We start from the raw sequence: 12,129 nt of genomic DNA on the forward strand, positions 1-12,129 counted from the left end.
GACGCCGGTTTTATTCACGTATGTAATTACCTAGAATGGGTAGCGAACATCGTTCCAGTCCCTAAAAAGGATGGACGAGTTCGTATGTGTATCGACTTTAGGGATCTTAATAAAGCTAGCCCTAAAGACGATTTTCCTCTACCACATATTGATATATTGGTAGATAACACGGCTGAACATGCGATGTTATCCTTTATGGATGGATACGGAGGTTACAACCAAATTTTAATGGTAAAAGAAGATAAAGAAAAGACATTCTTTATTACCCCTTGGGGTACTGTATTGCTATACACTCATGCCATTTGGTTTAAAAAGTGCAGGAGCTACGTACCAAAGAACGGCTACGACTATCTTGCATGATATGATGCATAAAAAAATAGAAGTGTATGTGGATGATATGATCGTGAAGTCCAAAGATAGAATGGGACATATAAAAGCTTTACGCAAATATTTTTTCACTCGCATAAAAGAATATAAAATGCGATTGAATCCACAAAAATGCACCTTCGGAGTAACTTCTGGTAAGTTACTCGGATATGTAGTAAGTACACATGGCATCGAGATCGATCCCTCTAAAATAAAGGTAATTGTTGACATGCCTCCCCCTCAAACAGAAAAAGAAATTAGGGGATTTCTTGGCAAATTACAATACATTAGTCGATTTATCAACAAATTAACTATGACTTGTGAGCCAATATTTAAAAAATTGAAAAAAGAGGAGAAACATGAATGAGACGATCAATGCCAAAAGGATTTTGAGAAAATAAAAGATTATCTCAAAAGTCCACCAATTTTAGCACCACCAGTACCCAAACTACCTCTTAGGCTATACGTTACAGTTACAGACATAGCCACAGGGGCCATGTTAGCACAAGAGGTAGAAAAAGTCGAACGTGCAATATATTATATAAGTAAAAAATTCATCCAATACGAAACAAAATATAGCACCTTGGAAAAGACAAGCCTAGCATTAGTGTGGGCAACCAAAAAGTTACGACATTATATGTTACCACACACTACTCATGTGATTTATCAACAAAATCCGATAAAGTATTTGTTTGAACAACCACCCATACAAGGAATAATATCTAAGTGGTTGGTGATGTTGGCTGAATTTGAACTAAAATATATTCCTGAAAAATCAATGAAAGGAAAAGTAATTTCTGACTTTCTAGCATAACATCCAATTCAAACAAGTCGTGCAGAAACTACTCATCTTCCGGATGAAGAGATTCTCATGACACAAGATGACAAATGGGTAATGTACTTCGACGGTGCGTCCAATCAAAAAGGATATGGCGTAGGAGTGTTACTCATAAGTCCAGGGGGAGCACATACTCCAATCTCTGTTAAATTAGACTTTGAGGTTACTAATAATGCCGCAGAATGCGAATGTAGACACCCAATTGTGTCTCCCCAAAACCAAACCCAGTAATGAGTACCTTTCATGTCATTTAATTATCGAACAAAGCGAAAGTGTGAAAATTCTAGTGATGAGGATGTTTTTATTAAAATATTTCTTCTTTCTGTTTTTGAAAATATTTCTTTTCTAACCTTCTTTTTGAAAAACGTGCATTATAATTTAGTTTGGTCCATGATATGGGTCCAATAATGGTGTAGTTGGATGGGGCTTGAAAATAACTTTCCAACGATATATTATAAGCCCAATTCCGATGAATGATGAGGAAGTTATGGCCAAAATACTAAACTGGGCTCGAGCTGGATCTTACCTACGACCCAATGATCATGTGGAGGGTCAAAAGGTTTAATCTTATTCCTAAACTAATTAGGATTAATTAGAAGCTTCTATAAGTTTCTAAAATATCTTAATTATCCTTTTTGAAAAGATAAGATTAAAGAACTTGAGTTAAATAAAAACTTTCTTTTTTTAAAACTTTCCTTTTTTTTTTTTTAATCCTAATTCTATTCGAATTTAAAGATGTTCAAAGACAGTCAGATTTTATTTATGTGCATCATAATATTTATCCAAATTTTATATGGTTGGATAGATCTTGAAATTATCTTTCCAATTATATATTATAATATTAAATCCGAGCTATAACGAAAAAGATATTAATGAGATATGAAACTCTATCCAAAACTGACATTGTTCCACTATTTCGGTCATATATTTTTTCTACAAAATATTTTAATCTGATTCTAATTGGGTTGGAAAGTAGACTTCAAGAGCTTTCCAACGACATATTATATGTCTTATTTAGACTTTTGGATAAAAAGATATGATAAAAACAAAATCCGTAAAACTGCAGTCCATCGAGTTCTATTTCGATTCGAATTCAGATTCTTTTCTTATTCTTCGACTCTTTTTTTTTCTCTATAAATAGAGCTCATATCTCCCCTTTTTCAATCACCAACTCTCATCAAGAAATTCTTTATTCTCTCTCTCTCTTTCTAAGCCTAGCTTTTTACAAACACAATTCCTCATACATTAGCACTAGAAATACCTAGCCAAATTCGAAGTTGCCTTGGCCCTAGGCGTGAAAGGTTTTAATTTATGAGGGTTTGGTCCCAAATATCTCTTTCAATTATTTAATTTAATTTAATTGTTTTGTTTTTATTATTTTCCTTAAAGTTACTAACGCGTGTATTTTGTTATTAGAAAGAGATACGAGGCATCCAAGTAAGTGCTTTAATGGTTTTATTTATATTATGATGTAGAAATCATGCTTAGGTTGTTATGATTCCTAGTGTCATTTTAGGGTGTTATGATCTTCCTATTATCATGTTTAGGGTAGCAACTAAAATTTTTCTAATATCAAGTATGATTAAAAGTATGATGTCTTTTATTTTCTTCCTAATATTCATGTTAGTATCATGTTAGGGCTATATATTTGATCTTTGATGTTTAGTGACATGCTAGGGTTTGTTATTAATCTTGTTAGTATCATGCCTAGGATATTGCTATTAATATTATGCTTTAATATGATTTTGATTATTATTATAATTGTTATGATTATTTTAATTATGATTTTTATGATTATTATTATGTTGCTTGATTATATATTTATTGTTATTGCTTGATCACGCCTTTTATGCATGTTTAAGGGGAATTTGTACTTGTAATCACGTTTAAAAAGATAATTAATAATCTTGTTTAGGGTTAATATGATTATAATTCAAGTGATCGCCAATAATAGTTTATTTGTGCATTAATATTCAACCAACATAGATAAACAGGTTTAGGGTTAATCTTATTGATTGCATGTTAGTCAGAAAGTGCACATGAATACGATCAGAATAAAGTAGAGGCCTATTATTAGGGCAGGTTCAATCTCTTTTAGGTTGGATTTGTACCTTCATCCCCGAACTACAAGTCATGGTTCCAGACCTATTGGAGTTGACGATATCCTGGATCGTTAAGGGGTGTAACCTTCACCCTGTGAACGGTTTACAAGTTCCTAAAACTTGTTGGCGACTCTTTTGCTCTATATTCTTTCTCTTTGGACGCCACCGTACTTTAGTGTATGATCATAGTGGGGTTCATGCTAGGGGTGATGCTTGAAATATTCCCTACAGCAAAGCGTGCATTATTTGATTAGAAGCAGCAGCTAGCATAGGTGTGCTAAAATTAGAGGTATATGGAGAATCCAGTTTGATTATAAATCATATATTAAAAAAATGGAAAATAAAGAACTCCACAATGATATTATACCAAGCACACCTAGAGAAACTCATCAAGCATTTTGAACATATTGATTTTAAATATCTCCCAAGGGATGACAATCAATTTGCTGTTGCGCTAGCAAAATTAGCCTCAATGATCAACATTCCAGATCACTTAAATATGATGCCATTATGCGTTGATAGAAGAGAAGAACCAGCGTATTGCAACGCAATAGAGGAAATAAATGACATTGAAGGAGACAATCCTTGGTATGATTATATCGTCCAATATATTACGCATGGCACATATCCCGAAAATACTTCATCGAAAGACCAACGAGCCTTACGAACACTTGCGGCTCAATATGGTCTAATAAATGGTCAATTATGCAAAAAAGGACCTAATGGTCAAAGCTTACTATGTATAGGCCAATCGGAAGCCACACACCTTATGGAAATACTCACGAAGGTGTTTGTGAACCTCACATTAATGGAAAAATGCTTTCAAAAATAATTTCACGACAAGGGTACTATTGATCCACTATGGAACATGATTGCATACAATATGTTAAAAAATGTCCACAGTGCCAAATGTTCGCGAATTTACAACACCTCCCACCATCCGAACTATACAATCTCACTTCCCCTTGGCCTTTTTCGACTCGAGGAATTGACATAATTTGAAAAGTCTCTCCAACAGGATCAGGAGGGCACGAGTATGTATTAGTTGCCATTGATTACTTTACTAAGTGGATTGAGGTTGCTTCTTACGTGAATATCACTTCTAAACATGTCGCAAAGTTTCTCGAACGAAACATATTTTGTAGATATGGAGTTCCACATGAATTAATTAGTGATCAGGGATCTCAATTCAAAGCTGAAGTCGAGACCCTCTTAACTCATTATAAAGTAAAACATCATCACTTATCCCCATACAGACCTCAAATGAATGGAGCTATAGAGTCGGCAAATAAAAATATAACAGTCATCATTAAGAAAATGACAGAAAATTACAAAGACTGGCCGAATAAACTACACTTCGCATTATGGGGTTACAGAACGTCTATACGAACATCAATAGGGGTAACTCCATACTCCTTATTTTTCGGAATGGACGCAGTTCAACCAGTCGAACTGGAAATACCATCCCTACGCATCGTACTGGAAAGTAAGCTACCGGAAGCTGAATGGGTAAGAGCGAGGTATGAAGAGCTTTTATTCCTCGATGAGTGACGATTAAGAGCTTTGCATCATGTACAAGTCTACCAAAGGCGCACTGCGAATCATTTTAATAAAAGAGTAAAACCTAGAAATATAAAAGAAGGTGACTTTGTACTAAAGGAGGTTAGGGGTCCACCAACTGATCCAAGAGGGAAATTCAAACCTAATTGGATAGGTCCCTACCGTGTAATTGAAATCATATCAGGAGGAGCCGTCAGATTAATGGATATTAGAGAAGATGAAATTCGCCAATTAATAAACATTGATCGCCTTAAGAAATATTACATATGAAATCTGGATGAAAGTTGTTCACTCATACAACCATTTTTAATTAAGCATTTAATTGAAAGATTCTAACTGTAATGCATTTTACCGAATAACACGGTAAGATACATAACACTTGGGGGGTAATTTAGAAATAATAAACCGTTCTAAGTGTTCAAATTTTTTCGAACATCACGAAAAAAATCTTCACACTTGGGGGGTAACAATACAATTTTTTTCGAGACATTCGTAGCACAGGTGTAGCGCGCAACAGGAATAGTTGCGCGCGGATATCACGCGCAACTAGTTTAGTTGCGCGCGACAGGTTTGCGCAACTCCAGAAGTTGCGTGCGCCACCTGATGACGAACTGCGAACCCAAATTTTTTTGCGTTTGAATGAAGTTGCGATTTCCACTTACGGTAAAATTAGGGATTTTTCTTAAATATAATATATACTCTAAAAATAAAATTAAACTTTGATTTGATTCTTTTAAACAAGGTTTGATTAAATTTTCATTTAATTTCTATCTAAGAGATTAAAGAAAAATAAAAAAAAATATACATAAAAAAATTAGAACTACGCAAAGACCTGATTTCGTAATGCGAATACGTAAGCAATCTTTATGATTCGGTCATATCAAAATATAAAAATATAAAGCTCGTTTTATTTCATTCAAAATTCAAAGAGAGACATTATTGAATTAGATAGTAAACAAAAAAAAACATAGTAGTGATTACACTTTATTAAAAAAAAAAAACTAATGATAATATTGTGTAACACTCTAAGGTTTTACTATGTCCTCGATTTTCACAGATGATGGAGGAGAAGTTTCCATCGCAGCTTTTTCAGAAACCTTGGAGCTTTCCCCTAAACTCTTCTTTTTCACCCAAACATTGTTTTTCAATTTTGGGATTGGGGCCTTTGCAACCTGTTTTCCTTTCCCTTTGACTATTGGAGTTTTCTTGTGAGTATTTGGTGAAGGTTCTTTAATTTTCACACCTTGTTGCGCGGGTTTGGAGGGAGATTTTCTTTTTGTTTCCTTCGAACGAGCCTTAGGGGATGAGAAGTCTAATTTTATTCTCACTCCTTTGTTTTGGCCACTAGGAGGAGTAGTAGTGGTTGAATGCATCAAAGGCTTAGGTGGATTGCGCGCGGTGGCGGCTTGAAGTTGAGATCGAGCCTTTTTTAATTCACCTTTATCCGTCGCATTCATCCAACTCGCAGGAGGATTTTGTATTACCCATTTAGGAAGACTTGACCAATATTCCATCCAACAAGCAATCCTTTCGGGTTTAAAAGTCACATCTTTAGGGGCATCACAATCTTGCGAAGGAATATATTACCTCATCCCGTATTGTCTCATCACCCTACAAGGAAAAATATAAGTAGTACTAGATAGTCCTAAAATCCTAATGTAAGGGCAATTGAGACTATTCCCAATCATACTATTTATGTTCCACCAAGGAATCACAAACCGTATGTTAGGAACTCCATGACAGAAAAACGACGTCCATTCCTCTTCATTCTTATGCTTATAAAGGATTCGACGTCCGGGGAATGTCTTTACTCTATTAGCCTCAAGGTTTTGAGGCTGATCAACATTTTGCAAACACTCCATGAGCCAAACCTGAAAAAAAAAAAACAAAAAAATTATTTTGCGATTTATTACACAAGCAGGTGGCGCTCGCAACTAAATCAGTTGCGCGCACCCTCCGCGCGCAACTCAGAAGATTATGCTGGTCATGCCAGTGCAACTTCTTGACTTGCGCTGATAAACGCCGAAAAAAAAACATACGTGTAATAGGAGTGGACTTCCCGTGAAACCGTTTTTGTTATGATCTCCTCTAAGGCGATTCAAGGAGCTGGTGAATGACATCCCTCTATTTGCTCTACTATGGACACCATTCAATAATCTCCGTATTCTTTGCCTATCCTAAGTAAACAATTAACAACAAGACAATAACATAAAGCACGAATTTTAAAGCGTTGTTTAGTCATGTTGTCACGAGGGGCGACGAAGTGTTCAATAACTTGAATTAAATTCGCGCCTTCTTCAGTTCCTATGTTGGTCATATCATTGTTGGACAAACCAAATTTTTTTTGGAATATAGGTTTGGGATCCGACAAGGTAGGGGAATTAGTCACAGGGAGAGTGTTTGTAGGGAAACCTATCAAGGCCTCGAACTCACCAGGAAGGGGGACAATTTCATCCCCTCTAAAAAAGAAAAGATGGTGGTTAGAGTCCCAATGGTTGAGGGCGGCATGAAGAAAATCAAAGCTAACCACTAGTTGCATGTAATTCAATAAAGGGTCTTAGTGGTAAATTTTGAAAGCTAGTTTGTCCTCGGTTGAAAGGGAAGTGACCCATTGCTTCAAACGTTGTTCAAAGGTCTTCACCATGTTCAAATAAAAAGAGAATAAGATTTTTAGAGAGATTAATTCTTTTTTATTTCTTATGTTGCTAAGCGAATGAATACAAGATGATCAAAAGCCTACACAAAACCACAATTAAATAGACCCAAGAGGGACAAATTTTCGGCAAATTCGGCTTAAAGGAAAGTTCACTGACAGGTGGCACGCGCAACTCCTGAGTTGCGCGCGACACCCTCACGCAACAAAATTACATGCGCGCGACAGCCACGCACAACTCACGAAGTTGCGCACGACTCCCCTGACGCGACTTGTAATTATGGTTAATTTCCGTATTTTGGCTCATATAATGACGAAATCTTCACGAGATCTTAAGACGAATCATACGCTTGCCTTCTAACACTTTGTGTCCCTTTTCTTGCCTACTTTCTTATTTTCTTTTTATTTTCTTTTATTATTTTTTTCTTTTCTTGTTTTCTTTTTATTTTTCTTTTTTCAATTGTTTTCCTACTTTCTTTTTCTTTTTATTTTCTTTCTTTTTATTTTTATTTTTCCTACTTCTTTATTTTCTTTTTTTGTTTTTCCTTCTTTTTGCCTTCTTTTTGAGTCTGTTTATTTTTTCGAGGGGGTAAGTCGGGAACCCTTTCTCTCCCTTGAAAATTTTTCTCATAAATGTACACATGGAAACAACAACAACAACAACAACAACAACAACAAAAATAATAATAATAATAATAATAATAATGACATATATACAAATGTGTCATATATACAAAAAAAATAATATGCAAAAAAGAAATACAAAAAATATATATATACATAAGTTTTCTGAAAAAATATATATAAATGTGTACAAGAGGAATCAGGGTGCTCGGCGACTACTAGACGGTTGCTTCACATCTTGCAAAATCCAAAATGAAGATTAATACATGAAATGTAATAACTTCGTTGCAAAGAAATAAAGAAATAAAACTTACCGCGATCATCCGATGATCACGACATAACAAAGTCACGAGGGCTCTCCGATAAGCAGCTCAAAAAGCACGTAAAGTCCTCACCATGGCGTTCACGGTCTCTCGCGGAACCTGTTCCAAGAATACAAGGAGAGTTAGCAAACAAATGTATATGAACTAAAACAATAAATAGAAATATTTAAGTACATATACATAAAAGACTTACCGACTCAACCGTCTCATGTACGAACGGTATCCCTTCATCATCCTCGGCCGCTGAAAGGGTCTCACGAATTACCGATCCGACAGCATCGGTATACGTGATCTCCGTTGTAGGAGGTACCCAACCACCTAGCTCGACCCGGTAAAAATACATGTGACAAAAACGATAAAAGGGTCAAAATTCCAAAAAATAAATAGGAACACGAAAAAAGAGAGTTAGAAAACTAACCAGAACAAAGTCCGGAAAAGGAGTCATCCTAGATGCTATAAAAGCCGGATAAGAAGCGTCCGACAGCACCAGTTGCTCCGCTGGATAACCAAGGATCGCTTGAGCTCGATCCTCGGTAGACAGCAGGTCCGGACGCAGCATCCCGATCGGGGGATCCGCAGGAACCAAAGGATCCTCGGTCGAAAGCTGCCAGAGAACACGCTCGCCTAAAAACCAAGCGTCGGCCCTCTGGAACACCGAAAGTCCCGTATAGAAGGCCCGGAAACGGCAACGAACCATGCCAGACCGGATAGCCTCAGGGACTCCGACGGAGATCGATCTATAAAACACAACCACATGAAAAATCGTTAGAAAATAAATAAAATCAAAAAACGAAAAGAGAACATGTAGTTGGAATACTCACCAACGCACGAGTCGTCGAGAGAATCCTCTAACAAAAGTCGCCGGCAGAAGTAGCTCGTCTCCTCTTAACCGAGACTAATCGATGGCCGATAAGAAAACGAGTAGCCCCAAGCACCCTGGGGGCTAAGAAAGGCAAATACGAGTATCTCAAGCCTGAAATCGAGAAAAGATTAGCCTAAAGGAAAAAACCAAAGTAATAACCGAAAAAAGCTTAAAACACGTACCTTAAGTATACGACCATGCCATGTAAGCGAGATCCGTGGCACCTCAGTAGCTGCCGCGGAATCCATGACCAGGCTCGCCTCCGAAAGGAAAACCCGTAATCATATAGAAATGGAAAGGGGTAACCGTCATCTCTCCCCATGGAATGGGGAAAGTGTTGGTGGAATCCCACCAAAAATCCATCAATCCACGGAGGAAAGCTGACGATGCAGACTGGCTCGATAAATCCTGAAGAGCCGCCAGCTGGGAGTCAATCCCAGAAAGTGCTACAATCTCCTTTGCCACCTCGGGCAAACGCTCAAAACGGGCTCGCAGGTCACCAAAGCCATACAAACGCATGCTAGACTCACTCTAAATAAAAAAACGGTTATGGTTTAAAAAGGAGAAGAAACAAAAGAAAAGAGAAAGAAACGAAAACGCGGGAAAAACTCACAATGCCGCGCCACCCTCGGATCGAAACGTGGTGGATTGGGTCCCAGTTGGGAGGAGCCTCCCAAACCACCTCCTCTTGGCGACGTCGATCGGACGCGACGCGTCGCTCTCGAACCTCCTCTCGAGGACGGGTCACCCTCTTCCGAGGACGATCCGCCTCGTCCGGACCAACAAGAACCTCCTCAGCATCGACAAACGGAGGCGAGTCCATGCTATGACGGATAAAATTTCTTCAATTAGTTTATTTTATTTCCTAAACTAAACTAATATACGTATTCTAGACCCATTTTGGCAGCATAACGGCTACCGATAGAGCAAAACACGAAAATCGAATGCCACCCATACTTGGGGGCTACGATAATTGCAATTAAACTCAATAAATGGGGGCTTTTAACACCCACAAAAGCCATCCTATACCAGTTTCAACTGAGCATTCAAGGGATTATATTATAAAATCTCAAAGAATCAACTAATTCTAGATGAATAACAGTAATATAAACATCATTATCGTCTACCAAACAATAAGTTTGGAGTTTGAATATGGCAAAAATAGGCTAAGTATACACTTCGCGCCATTTTTTCGGATTCAAAATTTTCAAAATGTTAATTATAGAAGAAAAACTAGTTCCAATACTACAATTGTTGCATAATTAACAAGTATAACCGAAATGGGCAAACAAAATAACAAAATCAAGCAAAAATTCGAGTAAAAGAAACAAGAACGAACTTGAAACAAGAAATGCTCATACAAGGTTCAATACTTAACAATTTTTCATGAAATTTGTTGCAAAACACTCCTTAAACATAGCATAACAACACAGAGCAAACAATTTAAGAAAAATAAGCCGAATAAAAAACCCCTAAATTCAAAATTTGGGGTTTAACGATTCAAAAATCGTTCGAATTCAGCCGAAAAAGAGAAAATTTTAGCAAAAAAATTACATTAGATTACGGCAAATATGAATTGAGGACAAAATTAGCTTCCTTTAGCTTCAAAATTCATAAAAAACTGAGCTTGTTTGAGAGAGAATGGTCGAAAATGGCGTAGAAATGAGAAAAATGGTGAAATGAAAAATCGCTTCTGCGATTTTCATTTTACTGACATAAATGTCGCGCGTAACTTAAGATGTGGCGCGTGACATACCAGCGCAACTCAGAAAGATGCGCGCGCCTGTTCAGCGCGACCTTCTGAGTTGCGCGCGGATACTGGTCACTAAAAGACCGGATTTTTTATTTTGATCCGTTTGATCATTTTTTGAACGGTTTTTTTTTGCTCGTTATTCGACGTAATGGCGTGCAAATTATCAAAATCTTTTAAATTGCTTTGCATATTGTAGTTTGTTTTCTTTTTTGTTAGTTTTTTGCATCATATTGCATGCACATCGTGCTTTGTGCCTTCCCCAAGCATATGTTTTGAATGTTTTTCGTAAGAGTGCCTTAAGACGTTCCGTGGTGGTGCTTTACGTAAAAGCACCCATAGACAGGTTTGTCATTTTACTGTACTGACGTTACAAATGTCCGGGTTTTCTTATTTTTTCACGTCCGAAGCAAAAAGGAAGGCGTTTTCATGTAGCGTAAAAATGCAAATGGCGTATCGTACGGCGCAAAATTGTATGGCGTAGGTGATGCGTAAAATTTCACTCAGCGCAAGCTTTGCGAGATCAACCTCTCGGGACTAATAGGTAGAGAATTACTGTAGGCGTTAGCTCAACGAGTCGACAGGCGCGCCGAACCTTCAGGAACAGACACTTCTTGAATGGATACGGTAGTTAGTGCGCTTACAAACTTACCGGACAGTTAGGGTGTCCAATCCACCCCCTGTATAAAGAAGCGACGAGACGATGTCGCACCTATGTAGTCACGTGCCCCCAATCCAGAGACACGTGTACTCATCTTGTGGACAAAACTGATGAGAGAGTTGCTGACTTTCTTCCCTCTCACTGAATTTGGATATATGCCTCCAGTCCTGAGACATGTATTTCTATCTTGTGGACGTCCGGCTCGAATACCAGACCCGACTCGAATACCGGACCATTTCGGCTCGAATACCTGTAGACACCCATTTGTGTCTCCCCAAAACCAAACCCGGTGATGAGTACCTTTCGTGTTGAATCATTATCGAATGAAGTGAAAGTGTGGAAAGTCTAGTGTTGCGGATAGTTTTTCATTCTTTTCTTACTCTCTGTTTT

Source organism: Chenopodium album, chromosome 9 (genome assembly GCF_948465745.1).
Source record: "Chenopodium album chromosome 9, dcCheAlbu1.1, whole genome shotgun sequence".
In the NCBI taxonomy this organism is placed as follows: domain Eukaryota; kingdom Viridiplantae; phylum Streptophyta; class Magnoliopsida; order Caryophyllales; family Amaranthaceae; genus Chenopodium; species Chenopodium album.